We start from the raw sequence: 18,919 nt of genomic DNA, 5'->3' as shown, positions 1-18,919 counted from the left end.
CAAAGGCACCACTGCAGAAGAAGTGCTCGCCTGAGCTGCCGAAGATGTGCTCGGCTGAGCTGCTGCAGATGTCGTCGGTTGAGCAGGTGGAGGGTTTGCTCCAGAAGCTCGACGAAAAGATACTGGATGCATTGCCTCAACATGCCTCGTCATTGTGTGTATGCTAAAAGAATATTTCTTGTTAGCATTCCCACGTGATAAGACTTTTTGACACAATGTACAAGTAACTTTCGGTGCATTTAAATTTTTTTGTCCCTCTGGGAAAGTAAAAAACTGCCATATAAAGCTGTCTTTCTGCTTCCTGTTCCTCTGCCTCTCAAGAGTGTCCTGCTCAGTGTCTGAAGATGGTTGCTGTTCAGCCATTGTCTCTCAACAACAGAATAGCTCCTTCTCCAAAGCAATCAGAACTAATAATGAGGGGAGTAGGTGTGGTTTGGGAACAATCTGGAACTGAAAGTACTTCAAACCAATCAAAAGTGATGATTCTTGATCACATGACTTGCCATGAGGGGATTGGGTGTGGTGTTGAAACAATCAGAAACTGAAAGTAATGTTAACCAATTAGAAGTGTTGTTTTATTATGCATATAACCCGAGGTGCGCGCACTGCGCAAGCTCCGAGCGCGCACCTTGTGTGTACGCATGCGCGAGCACGTAGGAGCGCATGTGCATACGTCATATGCGCGTACGTAACGCGCATATGTTGCACACGCGTATACGCGAATGTTCACGCGCGTAATTTAAGCGTATGCGGAAGTGAACCGCGTGGAGCGCGTACGCCGCACGCACGCATGCGTACGTACGCATACGTACGTACGCATGCGTACTGGGTGCGCGCTCCCAGCGCGCACTGAAACGTATGTATGCGTACGTAAATAACGTACGACGGTATTCATAAAAAACTTACGAAAACGTACTAGGTGCGCGCTCTGAGCGCGCACCCCAAGAATTTATATATAAAAAAAAAAGTGGAGAAAAATTTATTGCAAAAATTAAATAAACTGTTCAACTTTATCCTAATTGAAAGTTAAAAAAAAAGAGCAAAAACAAATAAAAGGATACAGATAAAATATAAATGAATACATAGGAATTTTTTTTATATAAAAAAAAATATATATAATTTAATAATTAAAAAATTAGCATTTAAAAAACCATACAAATTCACTGAAAAAACCATAGGTTTCACACACGTTATAGTTAGGAATTAGCATTTAAAAAACCTTGCAAATTCACTGAAAAAACCATAGGTTTCACACACGTTATAGTTAGCTGGACATTTCACTCGTAAAAAAACAATGAAATTCCCCCGTTATAGTTAGTACAGCTAACTATAACTTGCGCGACCGCAATCCACTGCTGATGACCTCACATATTACATCACTCATGACATGGTCAGTGACATCACTCATGACATCACTCATGACATCTCAAATGACATCACTGATGATGTCACTGTTGAAGACAACAATGTGATAAATTACCACATCTTCTCACACCCTTATAAAACCATTGATATACCAACTGAAAGTTACACAGTTCCATTCTCAAATCCATGCAATACTAATAACTGCATACCCCCAAAAAAACTTTTAGATCTTCATTCACCTCCACACACTCACCTGTACAGTCACTCATAGTTACATTCAGTCCATAAAAAAGTATCATATGAATTTATACATATATTTATGTAGACACTCACACACTAACAATCATCTATAGAGGTACTCTCACACCTAGTCATTCATACAAATAATCACACTACCATTTACTCATTAATACAGTTATACACACTCAAGTTCACTCACTCACAAAAATAGTATCATATTCTTATGCTCAATTAGAATCATTGACACAAGCACACATTCATCCATACAGTCACTGTCACAATCACACACTCTCACATCTAACCACTTATATACTCTTACACACATATATAATGCCTTTTACATATTTAGTTAGTCACAAATGTACCACTGAGATATACATTCAAACCATAACACAGCCATACATACACTCACCATACAGTCCTTCAGAGATGCACTTTTAATAACATCCAGTCATAGAATCACACACTCACTCATCTATGCACACTCACACACACTTTACTCACACAAACACGTAGGAACTCATACAGATACTGAGACAAGCAATCAATAACCCATATAGACACTTATATAGCTATTCACAAAACCATGCCACGACTTATACACCAACACACAGACACAAACAAAACACTTATACAGTTTATGCACTAGTCTGAAGTAAGATGTAGTTAAAGGACTCACTTGTCGAGTCAGTTACACAACACAGAAAATCATCCCTTTACACACTTGTACACCCACTCATTCTTTAACAGGCCTTTCTCTATATTTATAAATTTTTTTGCAAATTAAACGTTCACTGGATGACATCATCAGTGACATCATCAGTGATGTCATTTGAGATGTCATGAGTGATGTCATGAGTGATGTCACTGACCATGTCATGAGTGATGTAATATGTGAGGTCATCAGCAGTGGATTGCGGTCGCGCAAGTTATAGTTAGCTGTACTAACTATAACGGGGGAATTTCATTGGTTTTTTACGAGTGAAATGTCCAGCTAACTATAACGTGTGTGAAACCTATGGTTTTTTCAGTGAATTTGCAAGGTTTTTTAAATGCTAATTCCTAACTATAACGTGTGTGAGACCTATGGTTTTTTCAGTGAATATATATATATATATATATATCCAAGTTACTGAAAGCTCCTTCTGGTACCACTTTGACCCACGAGAGGTTTATTGCATAACGCTTGAAACCGAACTATGATGCCCTGATTCCTGTGTTCTGAGAGCGCATTTACTTTTGATTTGTATTTTGGATATATGGATATATATATATTTATGCCCTGATTTAATTTTAGTATTATCAAAGGTGAATTATTTACCCATGTACATTGTTGGGACGTCCACTCAACTAGGTTTATCCACCATGTTGCAGTATTTCTTTAGTGTTCATTGATGTTTCACCCATGTTATGTCAATCGTATTAGCACTTGCACTTTAAAAACCTGGCACATTGTATGTGACGTTGTCATGTGAGCAAGGCTCTGAGGAGCCGAAACGTTATGGCCGTCACTTTTTGGCAATAAAAACTTGAATTTGCACCTTACTTTGGTCCGTGTACCCTGCTTTGTCGACGTCCGGAGGATTACCGAGACCAACAAACGTGGTAATCAGGATATATATATATATATACATATATTTTTTTACGAAGAAACCAAATCCCACTCGGGAAGTAGGCGGCACACCCTTTTCAGCCAAAGAGATTTATTCAGCAATAACAACGCGTTTCAGCCGCACATTCTATTATAAATTAAAACTTGAATCTATTTAAAAATCTTATAACTTGAATTTCCCACTGCAGTCAATGCAACAGTAGGGAAAATATTGGATAGCGGAGGGGTAACATTTACTATTCCCACTACAATGAGGGCAACAGTAGGGAAAAAGTTGGATAGCAGAGGGGTAAACATTAATATTCCCACTCCAATAAATGCAATAGTATGGAAAGTGTTGCATATCGAAGGGATACAAATTACTATTCCCACTCCAGTGAGAGCAACAGTAGGGAAAGTGTTGGATAGCGGAGGGATAAAATATATTATTCACACTCCAGTGAGTGAAACAGTAGGGAAAGTGTTGGATAGTGGTTGGATAAAATTTACTATTCCCATTCCAATCAGTGTAACAGTAGAGAAAGTGTTGGATTGCGAAGGGGTAACAATTAATATTTCCACTCCGGTCAATTCAAAATTTAAAACAAACAAATTATGAAAAACAAAAATATATTTCTGTAAACATATTATAAAAAATATATAAATTTGTATATCTTTAATATTAAAAAATAAAAATATATATAATGTTAAATACATATGATAAATACCTACAAATATTATATTAAATAAAACAAAAAATAATTTACCAAAAAATAAATAATTTTAATGAGAAATTAAATTTAGAAACAAAAACATATATTATTACATAAATGTCGTTTTTTTTTATTTCCTACCCTATAACACCACACAATTCACAACACACATCAGTTTTTTTAAAAAGTACTTCCATAATTAACATAACTACCAATTAAAGAAATATTAATTAAAAAACAAATTAAAACTCATATAAATTAATAAACTTCACACACTTCCCCCTATAATCCCCACATCCCATAGCTAAAATTAAACTGTAAAAAAATGAATTACACAACTAAAGCTTATTTTCAATTAAAAAACTAATAGTATTTAACTACTAATTATAAAGAAAGTAAAATTAATTTACTTGCCACACTTTTCCCCTATAAAAGTAAAACCCACACACAAAAAATAAACAATTACCCTAATTAAATATCAACCGATTATTATTCAATCAAACATAAATTACTTTCCACTCTTTACCCCTATAAACTCCACAACTCACACCTAAAATTAATTACACAATTTCCATATTTATTTTGCAATTAATAAATTAATATCAATAAAAACGTATTATTAATTAATTAAAAATAATTTACTTCCTGCTCTATTCCCCTATAAACCCACATCCCGCTAAGGAACTAAAAAACTCAAAATGTGATTAAAATAAAATTGCTAACTACTACAAATTTAACACATATGTTAAAAAACATAAACAATTCATATACAAAAAATACATTACATATATTTAAAATATATACTAAAATACATAACACTAATTAAAAAATCGATATTTTAAACAACTATATTCATGCAAACGATATTAATGACTTCTATATTTTTAAAAACAATATTTATTACCTTAAAATTGATATTCTTGACCACGATATGCATGCTGTCGATATTTCTGTCACGATATTTACAACTCGATATTTGTGTAAGTCGACATTTCTAACTCGATATTTTGTCTGAATACCGGCTGTGGGCAGGCCCCTCCTCTCAGGGCAAGGGACTCTGGTATGTGGAGTCCTCCAGGTTCAAAACACCATTAAACTCTCAGCTCACTGCGTCCCATGCTGCAGGAGTCTTATTGGCACTTTAAGTGCATCAAGAGACACTGGGAGGCGGCTGTAGGAAGGCCCTTCCTCTCAGGGCAAGGGACTCTGGTATGTGGAGCCCTTCGGGGTCAAAAGACCGTCAAATCCCTTCCTCATGGCATCTCCATCTTAATCTCTCCCCATCTCATTAATCTGCTTTCTAATTTTTTCAAGCTCTCCTGTTTCACCTCAATTTGTCCAATCTCGTCTAAGTAATATTTAGCCTCTTGTAGCAGAAAATTGATTTTAAACTTTTCTTTAATTTTATGAATCTCTCATCTCATCAATCTATCATCTGTATCTCCAAATTAGTCTCATCAATTTCTCCTATCTTATTTCCCCAAGCTGCCACTCTGATTTTAACAATCTCTCCAATCCAATTTTGCTAATGTCTCCTCTCTTGTTTCACTAATGCATCTCTCTCATAGCACAAAACTATCAACTCTTGTTTCGGCAATATCTACAAACTCAACATTGACTCTTTCATCTCATTAATCTCTTCTCTCTCATTTTGTACCACTCTCCTTTGATCTCCTCAGTTTCTCAACCTCATTTGACTAATTTCTTTGTTCATGTCAGCAATTGTTCTTCTCTCAAGACAACAATCTCTCCCCTCATCGCAGAACTCCCACCTCTCATATCATATCAGCAATCCAGTCTTTTCCTTGTTACAAATCTCTTCTTTCTCACAAATCTCTTCTATTTCATCTGATTAATCTCTCTATTTGCATATCAACATTATGCACAATTATATCAAGCCCTGCTGTTTAGTACGTTGCATGTTAGTAAGTGAGTACTCATGTTCAGCCTTTTGTAACAAAGAGGTCAATGAAAAACCCTGGACAAATGCCTAATCTGTGAAACTGGAGAAAAAGTGTTCAACAATGCAATCCTGAATTGTAATATGTTTCTTTTTGTTTTTGTATGCATAAGCCAGAATTTAGGTATAAAAACTCAAAGACCCTTTGAAAACAGTCACTAAACATGAAAATTGCATCTTGTCACGTGTTCTGATGAAAACTCAGTCAGGCAGATCCACAAAGCTTTTTGTAAGAATATATCAGACTTGTGCGTTTGAATAGGTCATGGTTCTACTTTTGGTATTTTAAAATGTGGTGATACTTTATTTTACATCCTTGAGCCATTGTATGCTTGGAGCATTATAAAAGACAATAGTGAGATTTAACAGACACCAGAAAGGTGGTGGGGGGAGGGGGAGAGTGAACATTGAAGTCTAGAGAAAGTAAACGGGCAGTGAAGTAAGGGCATATTTTCTAGCCCAGTCAAAAAGAAGCACTTACAATTTAAGAGGATTCAGTGACGGCAGACAGCAGAGTGAGCCCACGGTCAGGCCCACACTGCTCGTTCTCTGTCTGTTGCTGCACCTTAATCTTCTTTCTTATTTACAAATTTCCTAACAACCCGTCAAGTATGCATTATATATCGAATAAGGGTCAGTAGTTTAAGATCCCGTAGTGTAGGCATGTAGGCAGGATGTCTCTGTGTGTAATATACACAACTCTGAAATATATTATGAATCTGTAATTTTAAAGTTAAATACAAATAATGTCCATTCTCACTGGGATGTCAAGAGCAGTGACTGGAGAACAAGGCCTGTGCCAAATCACAATCACCTACCAACGCATTCGCCACATTCAGCTGCAGCCGGCATGGCTCATGGGTGGGGGGGGCGGGCAAGGGGAAGTCGCGGGGGAGTCTTGCGTGGGTTGCGATTGCGTGAGGGAGCACCATTAGAAAAAAAAACCACTTACCTTGCCGCTGCCAAGTCCCCCATCTCTGCTCCTGGTCTCCTCCAACTTCAGGAACAGGAAGCAGGCAGCCAGGCTCCCTCCCCTAAGCCAATCACAATGCTGCAATGCAGTGTTGTGATTGGTCCATTTCTCAGCGCTCAGCCAGGGGCTGGAGGGGTGTGCATGTTCTCAATGCAGGCTGTAATGCAGCCTGCATGGAGAAGTGGGGAAGTGTGCATGACTGGTTTGGGCGGCCCAAGAGGGCAGACCGAACAGTCACTGCACACTTAGGAGTGGGCAAACCACTCCTCTGCTGTCTTGCTTGCAGAGCAGCCCCGCCTGCCCGCAAAGGAAACATAAAATGATAATAACTGAAAGTTATCATTTTATGTTTTTGCTTCTAGCGCTGCATGAAAGCAGTGAGGTGACGCTCCTCCACCATAGCGGAGGAGCCGCCACTGACCAAAATTACCGGCATATCTAACTTGGATACAAATCATTCATATACAAGTGATGCAGAGAAGTGTGGGAAAATGAAGACATAGACAAACAACGGAATAGGGAAAATTAATTAAATAAATCCTATTCTGTCGTCTGTCAATGACTAACTTTAAGTTTGGATGCAGTCAGAAAAAGAGGGGTAATTTAGCCCGCATCGCCAGTTTTCTGAATACACTGACAAGTTTTAAAAGTTAAGCTGCCGCTAGTTACAAAATGCATAATGTATGCACAAGTAGTTTTGTGATGCATATAAATTCCTGAAAACTCTAAATGCATGCACTTTTATAGCCACAAATTATGATTGTGAATTGGCCCTCAAAATGTTCTGCTGGCCCTTTCACTGACTAGCTTGGGGCTAAAAATGAGAAACTTGAAAATTCTCTAGGTATCACCTTGCCTTCAATGTCTGCCTCGTTTTCAACTGACAGTTTGTCAAGAAGCCTCTGTTGAAATCCTGGTGTGGTGTAGTTTTCCATGATACTTGCTATGGACTCCACTCTCTGCACTCTTTAGTAAAGACACGAGCCAGCCTTAGTACACTTAAACTGACGTTTAATAATACCATCCATGACGTTCATAAGTACATGGCGATGGATTTGCTTGTTGATCAGTACCTCATTGCACCTTAGGCTGGGTTTTAGAAACAGAGACGCACAATTGGGGATTCCTCCTGAATAGGAAGACCAGAATTTTAAAGCCAAAAAACGGGACATTTAACAAAAATTGAAGAAAGACTACAATTTAACTTCAAGCGAGCGCACAGAATGACAGCGCTCCTCAGCAGAAAATTACAGAACAGGCCGTAAGAACATATATAAAATACATTTTTTAAACCCAGTATCTTGCCTGTTAATAAAATTGATTTCTTGAAACAACTGCTAACTATCCCTGCTTTGGAAAACTTGAAAAATCACCTCACGCTGTTTTCAGTCGATCCGCTCTAAAAACCAGGACATGAGCTAAATTTCCTGAAATCTGCCAGGACAGCTGGTGAATAAACAGGACCGTCCCGGCAAATCCCTGATGCCTGGTCACCCTACTCCTGACATGCTCTAACCTTCTAATCCAGCGCATAGGACTATCATTGCTACTTTTACAATAATGATCACTGTAGGCTCAGTGAAAAAAACATATGGGCACGGCCTAGTAATCCTTCTGACGCTCTTTGACCTCTCCTTGATCTTAATTAAAGACACATGCCATCCCAAAACACTGACTGACTCTTAGGAATGCCATCAGTGGACTTCATAAAGCGAGGATAATGAATGTACATATGCGGAGCTTCTGAAACACAAACAGAAAGTCTGGTTGTTTCTTCTCCTGCCAGGGCCAGCTTTAGCACTGGTGGCGCCCTGTGCCACAATGTTTGTTGGCGCCCCCCAATGACCACCGCTGCCACAGATTCCCTCACTACCGCCATTTAACAGTGCCCCTCAAGTCTCCATAACCAGTCCCTCAGATTAATTTAGTGTTTTAGCGCCACTCATACCAGTGTGAGGCATCAGAGCACTTTACATCATACACACATTTAACAGAGACAATCACACGTGTAAAACAGTGTATAGGAAATGTTACATAAGACAGAGAATTACAAGATGTAGGAGTCACATGTTATCCATATTGGTAGGCAGTATAGTTTAAGAGTCCTTGGTCTGGAAAAGCACAAATTCAGAATTTAAAACATACAACTAATTGTTAGGGGTTCTCTTTAATAATAATTATTATTTCTACCCAAATGAACCCTTTTTGTAGAATTAGGTTAAGGAAAGACCGGGCAAAAAAACATGTAGGTCTAATATACACCTTGCAGTTTGCATGCAGCTCTTTGATGACAGTTAATACCTCTTTTATCTATATTAGGATTTTAACTTATAAACTGCAAGTAATAAAAAAGATCTCTCTGACAAAAGCAGTAACCCATTGACCTATTAACATTATATGCACTTTGTGATTTGCATGGCACACTTTCTCAGCAGCAGCCACATTAACCCTCTGAGCTACCTTAGAAGGAGTCAAACTTTCACTAGACAAAACTCTGTCTCTCTCCAGGAAAGACATTAATCACTGGAGTTATCCTGACATTTTTATTAATGTCTGAAAATTGCTGGAAGCAAGGAACGCAGGGCAGCAGGTGGTTTTCAAGCCATAATATATTTGCAAACAGGGAGCCCCCACCCCAAGTCAACGCCTGGTGCGTTGGCACCGATTGTACCGCCCTAGTGCCGGCCCTGTATCCTGCTGCATTTCTTCCTTGTGCTCTTCCCCCCCAATCCAGTGAAGTCATGACACACTTCAACAAGCATGAGCTAGAAAATAAAAATATCACTTTTTGTCTGAACCTCTGTCTTTGGGACAGTACTTAATTTGTGGGAAAAAAGGTGCGACTGCCCGAAGCTCTGTTCAGAAGCCGTGGCCGGTGCAATTAAAATTCGGTGCACTGAATACTAAGGCTGTTAGGCCAAGATTTTCAGAACAGTAATGGAATGCAACGCTGCAGCCACTAATACTGTGTTGCAGTTACATGACAGGGAGGAAGCAGGTTAGCGCCATATCTAAAGAGATATGGCTCTCTCCTCCCATCTCCCTAGTGCTGGTGCTGATTTCAGCTGCCTTGCGCCAGGCACGCACCTTAGCTCAGTAGTGTTAGGGTGCGAGCCTGAGTCTGCTATTACGTTTTGTACTGGAAGGATACCCTTCCAGAACAAAATACTATGCTTAGACATACTTTAAAACTTTTCCTACTTTGTATGTGTGCTGCACCGTGCAGCACACAAGCAAAGTTGGAGAAGAAAGGAGAAATAAAATAATTTCTCCTTTAGCACCTAATTTCTTATGATGCTAACTTTTGGTGCTAAACCCTGTCTACTATTGTTTGTAGATAGGGTTTTGTGTCAAATGACATGGGTGGTTACATTCGAATGCCCATGTACCATCCATGTAAAGCCCCCATGGCGCTAATTAACTCAAAGCAGTGCTTTGGCTGATTTACATTACTTTCAGGGTTCTTTCCAGTGCAAAACAAGTTTTGCACTGGAAAGTAAGTAAATCAGGACAAAAACTTTTTTTTATGGTTAGTGTCACTTTTGTGATGCTAACACAGCGCAAAATATTTGAAAATATACCCGATTGTCTTTAATCTACTCCCAGACACTTTTGGCCCTTTCTCCTCCCTCTTGCAGATACCTCCTTACTCCCTTTGTGATTTTTCACTGCCTTTGTCTTCCCTTTATTTCTGATCTATGTGCTGTTCCTTCTGTTGCCCTCAACAATTTTCTGGAGCAGTAAAATAAATGCTGGTCCCCAAAAGTAAGTGCTGGTGGAACCCATTGGCAACCACGGGCCCAAATTAAACCCTGGCTCTGGGGTTTGGATACATTAAGTATGAATAATGTTTCTGTCTTGTGGAAGGTGAGTTGGTTTGTGTCTTAGAAAATAAAACCCTCATCATTACTGATTTACAAACATTTTGTTGTTTGTTTTCCTCACAAAAGTGACTTAAACCTGTGCAAAATGTTGTTGATTTTTATTTACTTTGCAGTGCAAAACTTGTTTTGTGCTGGAACGTGCCTCAAAATAATGAAAAGCATAAGCACTGCTTTGCGTTACTCTGCATCAAAGGCGCATTTCATGGGTAGCACATGGGCGTTCCCATGCAACCAGCCATGGTTATTCAAACAAAACCCTATCTACTAACAAAAGTAGACATGATTTTGCACCAGAATATCATGCCTCTTTGACGCAGGCATTTAAAAGGAGAAATGCTTTTAATTCTCCCAGTGTTTCTGTTAGACTTGGCTTTTTCAGCAGGTTTACCCCCAGACTTTTTGCTGTTTGGTCTCCTGTTTTTGACCCTATGTTTTTTTGCTTTTAGTACTCTGGCCACTTTACCACAGCTGTTCAGTGCTACACTGCATATGCTCTCTGGGTAAATTATGTAAATTGGTTATTGTTTCCATAATTGGTTTATGTGATTAACTACTAAGTCCCTAGTACAGTGCATTGCGTATATCCAGGGCCTTTAAATCAAATGCTGCTAGTGAGCCTGCAACACTGATTTGCCAACCCACATAAGCAGCCTTTCAGAGGGTTCTCAGACCTGCCACTTCATTGTCTGCGTGCAGTTGTGACTGCTGTGTCGACTTGGCAAGTGCACCCACTTTCTAGGACCTAACCTCCCCTTTTCTTACACGTAAGACACCCATAAGGTAGGTCCAAGGTACCCCTGTGAGCAGAGTGCAGTGTATGTGAAAGGTAGGGCATGTACTGGTGTGTGTGACATGTCCTGATAGTGAAATACAGTGTATGAAAGGCTGTCTGTCCCATAGGATAGACTGGGAGGTACTTTGTAACATCTTACAAGTATAACTTCCCAATGGGACGAGATGGAGGAATGGAGTTTAGTATGTCTGAACTCAGAATGTAAAAATGCATCTTTTAGTAAAGATTATTTTTATGTTGTGTGTTTGAAAATACCACTTTTAGAAAGTGGGTATTTTCTTGCTTAGCCATCCTGTGTCCCTCTGCTGGATTGTGGATTGACTGTCTGACATTGGAGTGACAAAGGCTGGGGATGAGCATTCACTGTAGACAGCCACTGGGGGTCGAGGTGCGCTCTTCCTTTCCTGGATGAGTGAGGGCTTACTTGAATAGGCCGTATCTGCATTTAGAGTAGTGGGAGGAGATTTCCCTTGCACCTGAATAGGCCCTGTCTCCCTCACACAATGCTGTCTCCACCCCTGCCAGGAAGCTGGGCCAGAGAGGACAGAACTGGTTTGGACTGAGCTGAGAGACTTTTGCCACTAGAGAACAAAGGAAATTGTGGTATAAATGTTGGGGCCCAGAACTTTAGATTACTGCTGAACTAACTAAGGAGCCTGCCAGGAAGAAGAGCTGGAAAAGTTGTCAGGAGGAACTGCCACTTAGCTGCATTATCTGCTGTGTTGGCATACTGCTTGCTGCTTCTGTCTTGGGCAGGCAAAGGACTTGATTGTACTTTCATTATCCTGCTGTTAGAGTTTTCTCCAAGGGCTTGAAGTAGAGCTTGCCTCCTGTTGGAAGTCTCAGGGCGATAAAAGACTACATCGAACTCGCTTGGATCAAGGAACCTGCCAAGAAGAAGATCTGGAAGAACTGCCAGAAGGAGTACTGCCCCTTTGCTGTATTGTTGCTTTGCTGGGTTGGCCTGCAGTTGCTGCTTTTGCCTTGGGCAGTGGAAAGACTGGACTGAACTTTCTTCACTTGTTACTGAGTATCTCCAAGGGCTTGAGATAGAGCTTGCCTCCTGTTCACAATGTCTCAGGTATAGCCAAGACATCACTTTCCTCTTGGACCGCCTCTGGGACCGCATGTCTCAGTTACCACAGAGGGAAACCGCATCTGGATGCCTCCAACCAGACCGCCGGTGGTTCCGCGACCTGAAGGCACCAAAGAGAGCACCGCTGCACTTCGCACCGCAACCCTGGTCTCACCGAAGAAGATGACCGTCGCTGCCACTGAGCTGCTGCTTGCAGTGCAACCTGTGGGCACCGCACTCTATACTGCCTTGCTTCATTCCACCACACTGGTCTCACCGACAACACTGTTGCCAGCTGACATCGCCATCGTGGTCTGCAGCGTGGTCTGGGGGCACCGCTCATAAGCTACATGCAGCACCTACCCGTCCCACACCGCAGCTCCTGCCCACCGACGCCAGCCCCATCAACGCCAATCTGTGACTATCATTAAAGCTTGCAGCGTGACAGTCAGCACCGCAGAGGGCGCCGCCACACTTCACACTGCAACCCTGGACTCACCAACGATGACCCCCACCGAGCCGCTAATTGCACGGTGACCTGTGGGAACAGCACTCCGCACCTTCACAGCGCAGCCTTGATGATTGCCGCCACCGGAGCACACCGCCATGGTTGACCAGAACAAAAAGGTACTATTTACAAGTCTTCTAACACAGACACAGGTCCGCACCGACATGGTTGACTGACCCTGGTGGATTTGGTTGTTTTCAGCACCGCTGTAGAACCGGGCAGAGCTACTACCTACGACGACCTGAATTTTTAAGGTTATTCTTGCAGAGTACAGATTCTGATCATTGTATGTTGGACATTTATCGTTTTGGTCTCGGTTTGCACAGAAAAATATTGGTTATATTTCTAAAACTGGTGCGGTGTCCTTTTGTAGTGATTTCATTGTATTACTGGGTGTTATGTGCAAATGCTTCACACATTGCCTCTGAAATAAGCTCAACTGGTCATGCCAAGCTACGAAGGGGGTGAGCAGGGGTTATTTTAGAAGGGTATCCCCCTTATCCTGACTAGGAGGAAGAGTCCAATCGAGACAAAGGTGCAAACCATTGCAACTAGAGACTCACATTTCTAACAGTTTACCACTGTGCATGTGTGCTGCACTTTATTGCACACTTTTGACATGGGGAAACTTTCAAAGTTTGTCTGGTCATAGTATTGTGTACTGGAAGGTAATCTTACAGTAAAAAAAGTATGCTAGACTCATGTAGACACCTTAGCACTAAGGTGAAAAGGTGAGTGAGTGGCACTAGGCAGTCTGATCTTGTGCCAGCTAAAGAGAGAGAGCAGGGGAGTACCATATCTAAGTAGATATGGTGCCTTCAGATTTTTCCATTTCATGTAACACTGTGCAATAACTTTGGGTGGTGTCCTAAGTTGTGTGACATTTTTATGAACCTGGGCCATCATGTTTTCAGACCACAAGTCACCATAGAGCATATTCACAAGTGTGGTGGTGAGTGATATCTGCCTTACCTTTTAACTATTTCTTAACATATATAAGCATGCTCATACTTTGTTGACCACAGTACTTTAACGCTGCAGTTATTACTAGGCCTTGGCGATGAACTATGCTTCATGCGCTGAGTTTGCAGAGTTTTGCACCCTCAGTGGAGCACGCAGAGATCCGAAAAATTCCGCTCTGAGTTTTTTCCTCTCTCGCCAAAGTCAAGTTGGCAAGCGCGAGCGAGGAATATCCACCTCCTGGCGAGATTTCTCAATGTGGGCGGTCATGGATGGTCGGGACCACTCGCGTTTAGAAACATTACGTTCGCTTTGAGAAAGCTGCTGCTCGGGTAGAAAATCTAGTCAAGAGGCAACAAAAGAAGGAGGGCCCTCTTGCGCTGCGCATGGTGCCGTTTGCTCTGATTTTACAGCGCAGGACAAACTACCGGCACTGAAAAACAATGCAAACGGCATGACCAAACACACTCCGCCGCTTGTGGAACTTCACATGGCAGAGGAGTTTTTTGGTCACTTCGTGGAATTCCACATAGCAAAACTCCACGAACTCTAGCAGGGCCTAATTATTACAAATGACTGGTCATTATTGATGACCACCATTGTGTAATTTATGAGTTGTGTCTCCCATTATATGGTTTTCTTCTGACAGGGTTAGTAAGCTGTTTCAATGCTCCCAACCGGACAAGAAATGCGAGTTCAGTGCTTTCCTGTTTGTTTTAATTTCTTCACACATCACTTCGATTCACTATCCACTAGGCAATTAGTTAAAATTGTGTCTACTAGTGGTTTGTAGAGATCATAGAGATAGAGGTCCTGATTAATCCTTTTGATCCTGCGGGGCAAATGTAGATCGCTGAAACATGTCGACCACCATTTAGGGTGAATACACTCCCTTGATCTTGAAAGTTGCCTCCAGGAGAACCCAAGAAAGCAATAAATGGGCATGCCATAAGGCAATTCTCGTTGTTTTATAGGGTAGAGACAGTGTAACCCATGAATTTCAGTCATTTCGAAACTGGACCTCATTCTGCTCTTGATTAGTTGTCACATCACTTCATATTCCAGCGAATAGAATTTCCTTATAATTAAGGTGAACCCACCCATGTTAAATGACACTCCACATGGGCAGGAGTGGCCGAGTAATGAACCATGTCACCTTAGACCGAGCTACCAGTGTCCTTCAAAATAATACTTCTCTGACACACACACCCACACTCTTGGGATCCCTGACACCTCTATTGGTCATATCAGATCTCATTTTCCTTCTCCGGGAATAATTTTTGTTTGATATAGGAAGATTTACTCCAGTGGACTATTTACCTCTCTCTCTACTTGTGTTATTATTCTAAGTAATAAAACAACATTCAAATGCTTCATGCAAAAAAAAAATATCAGTTGCTGGGAAACAACCTTTTGAAAAGGACCAGCTCACTCGGTAGAGCTTTCTTTCCTATTTTTTTTTTTTTTTTAGTATTTAATAGCATTTGATCCGATTTAGTAATGCGTAGTGAAATATCAAAATGCCTAGTTTATAGTAACAACGAATTTAGAAAATTGGCTTCACTAAGATATGTCATATTATTTGTCTTTCATGGTTGCAGAGTTTTCCTTTTCATGTGGATATTTCAATGCACCTTGCTGCATAATTTTTCCTCCATTGGAGCATAATTTAATTTGCCTCGACAATAGAAAAGGACCGGTAGTGAAGGGAAAAACCTATTTCATTCCCAGAGATAAACTGTTGGGTGAAGCAATGTTCACAAATTCGCAGGCCAAAATCAAATGGGCATTTTCTGCCAGCCCAGTTTGCGTTTCTATGTCTCTGGCTACAGACAGTATTTCGTTGTCAAAAGTGTCTTAAGGACTATACTAATACTAATTCTTGGGGCAGGGGGGGGCTGTCCATTTTACTATTGGTTTGCTTTCTTGTTATAAATATTCTTTTGGCCCTATATAATCTGAAAAAGGAGCCAATCAAACCCACTGAAAGGAGGTTTAAGGAACAATGTTGATGATGAGTTCCAATTTTTTCAATTTAAACGTGGGAAATGGACTCACACATTTCTGCCTGATGTTGTGATGTCGGAACGCTCGCACGTTTCGGGCAGGCCCGCTTATACACGCTGCCTCGCTCAGTGGAACGCAGGGAACTGCGCGCGCTCTCGATCGAGAATTTTCCTCAGCATTGTCCTTCTGCCTCTGGGACGCCATTAATCTTTTCTTGCTGCAACGCCTGCGCCATAATCTCTCTTCTAGAGACGTGGAAATATTATCTCCAAAGCTTCTAACCTCCTTTCAGAGGAAAATCGGTTTCCAGTCGTCATAAACAATCACTTTGAGCGGATATGCCATAAATACGAATTGGCTTGAAAACGGAAGCCGGTAATTGTATGTATGCAAACGGCTTTGCCGCCCTTATGAGGTGTCAGGCGTTCTCTGGGATTAATAGCCCCGGCATCCATTTATTTACAGGGCCTCTTCTGTCGTGCCGGTTCAGGAAGATGATTATTTGCTCGTATTCTTTAAATGTTTCTTTTACTAAATGCACTGTTGATTAAGTGTGCAGAATTGATGGTTCTGGTTTCAGCATATGGTAAATTTGTCTTGTCTTGCCTCTGCTCAGGTAATAAAGATGCTCCCTGCCTGGGAAGCTCATGCAGTGAGACTAGGCTACAGATAAGTAACTGCCTAACTCATTTTTGTCTGAATACCAGAGTCGGGGGCACAGAAAGAGAAAAACACTCTGCATTTTTGATGCACAGCAATTGCCATAACTGAGACTGTAATGCATTTGTGTCCAATTGATGTACACTATTGCTGATGATTCTGTTTTGCTAAGGGGGGTTCACTACTGTCAAGTGCATGCTGCTTATGTTGAGCATTGCAGTGTTGCAGTGTTCTTAGCCTGGAATTGCCCAAAATAAGTGCTGGATTCCCACGTCCATCTAAAGATACTCCCCGCCTCCCCCTGGTCATCTTAAATCTAACCACAAATTCCTTCTACAGGCTTTGTGTTAACTTTTTCATCCCTTTTCCTCCCGTTCTACTACTGCTACTGGTACTCATTGCAAATTATCTCATCCTCTCCTAAAGTCCCACTATCATGGTGTCTGTAAAATTCCTGGGTTGAACCATTACCAAATAATTGGCTGACCCCATATACCAGCTATGGGTGGTGTTATTGGTGGTTTCAGCCTCGTGGTGGGCTCCATAGACCATCTATGGTGGAGTTTATGGTTTTATCTCTTCTTGAGTCATTCATCTCTTCTGAGTTGGCCCTATTGACCCACTACCTTGATGTCTATAGTTATACCTGGGTTGCACAATCTCCACGCCTGTATGGTCCCATAGACCTACTAATGTGGTGCATTTGATTATAACTCTGTAGCACCATCTAAACTTCTGATTGGACCTTATAGACGACCATCATGATGCCTGTGCTTTGATTCTTGGGTTGCACGCACGTGCTCTGGTGGCCTCATAGAACGTCTACTGCAGAGTCCCTGATTTTCCATGGGTTGTACCACCTCCTCTTGTGAGGGGACCTTTTGGACCCACTACTTCTGCTGATTTTTTGATGGCAGCAGCCCTGTTACTCACATCAGATGTAAACTTAATAAGGTAATTGTGGTATGTCTGTGCAAATATGACTCCATAATATGTTAATGTTAATGAAACTTGTTGAGTGCGCAAATACCTGAGGGTGTCTCGGCACTATGAATGCAGTACACCCAGTCCGGTGATTAATTCTGAAATAGCCATGTTTTTAACTTCTTCCTGAAAATGGTGAGGGAGGTAGCCCCTCTAAGCTCAACAGGTAGCGTGTTCCACAGTTTTGCAGTGCTGTACGATAAACTTCGGCCACCCCAACCTGTGGATTGTATTCTCTGCACTTTCATCAGTCTCGCGCCTGTAAAGCGCAGTTGTCTGGACGGTTGGTACCAGGCAAAGAGATTTCTGAGAGAAAGAGGTCCTGTGTTGTTCAAAGCCTTTTATGCTAAAAAAAGAGATTTAAATGTGATTCGCTGTGTCACTGGGGGCCAGTGGAGTCTACAAAACTCCTTGGACATTGAGTCATACTATAGCCTTATAGCCCGCCGTAGCGGGCTATACCGGCTATTAAAGGCTCACTGCAGCGTTAAAGGCCCGAGCCGAAGGCGAGGGACTTTAACAAAAGCAGCGGGCCTTTAATAGCCGTATAGCCCTGCTACGAAGGGCTATAAGGCTATTAGAACATTCTGCCACTAGAGGGCAGAATGTTCTAACAAATTAAACAAAGGCTTCTCGAAGCTCGAGGGGATTTAAATCCGCTCGAGCTTCGAGAGGCCTTTGTAAAACATTGGAATGTTGCTCTGCGGGCCTTTACCGGCCCGTAGAAGCATGGAGCACTCCATTGTCTACAATGGAGTGCTCCACATTCCAATGTTCTAATTAGCAATATTTCCCAACAGCCGGGCAGCTGTATTTTGAACAGTCTAAAGTTTTTTTTGATATTGCTTCTGCATACCTAGGTAGAGCCCATTGCAATAATCCAGTTTTGACTGGATTAGTGCTGTTACCACCATCTTTCTAGAGTCCATAGGGATGTATGTCTTCTTGAGTTTCTGTATCAGAAAGTGGGAGGCAGAGACAATAGCATTTGTCTGGTGTGATAGTGCTAATTTGTTGTCAATCCACGCTCCTACATTTTTCGCATTCTGCACTGGTTTAGGTGCTTCACCCATCTCTGCCAGCCACCAAAGATTGTCCTATCTAGGTTGCAGGTTACCAAAGATTATCACATCGTTTTTTTCAGTGTTGAGCTTAAGACAGTCATTCCACTACACACCATGCTCCAGCACGGCAACAAGTTTGCTG

The sequence above is a fragment of the Triturus cristatus genome, chromosome 11 (assembly GCF_964204655.1).
Source record: "Triturus cristatus chromosome 11, aTriCri1.1, whole genome shotgun sequence".
Classification (NCBI taxonomy): Eukaryota; Metazoa; Chordata; class Amphibia; order Caudata; family Salamandridae; genus Triturus; species Triturus cristatus.
This window is presented reverse-complemented; position numbering follows the sequence as displayed.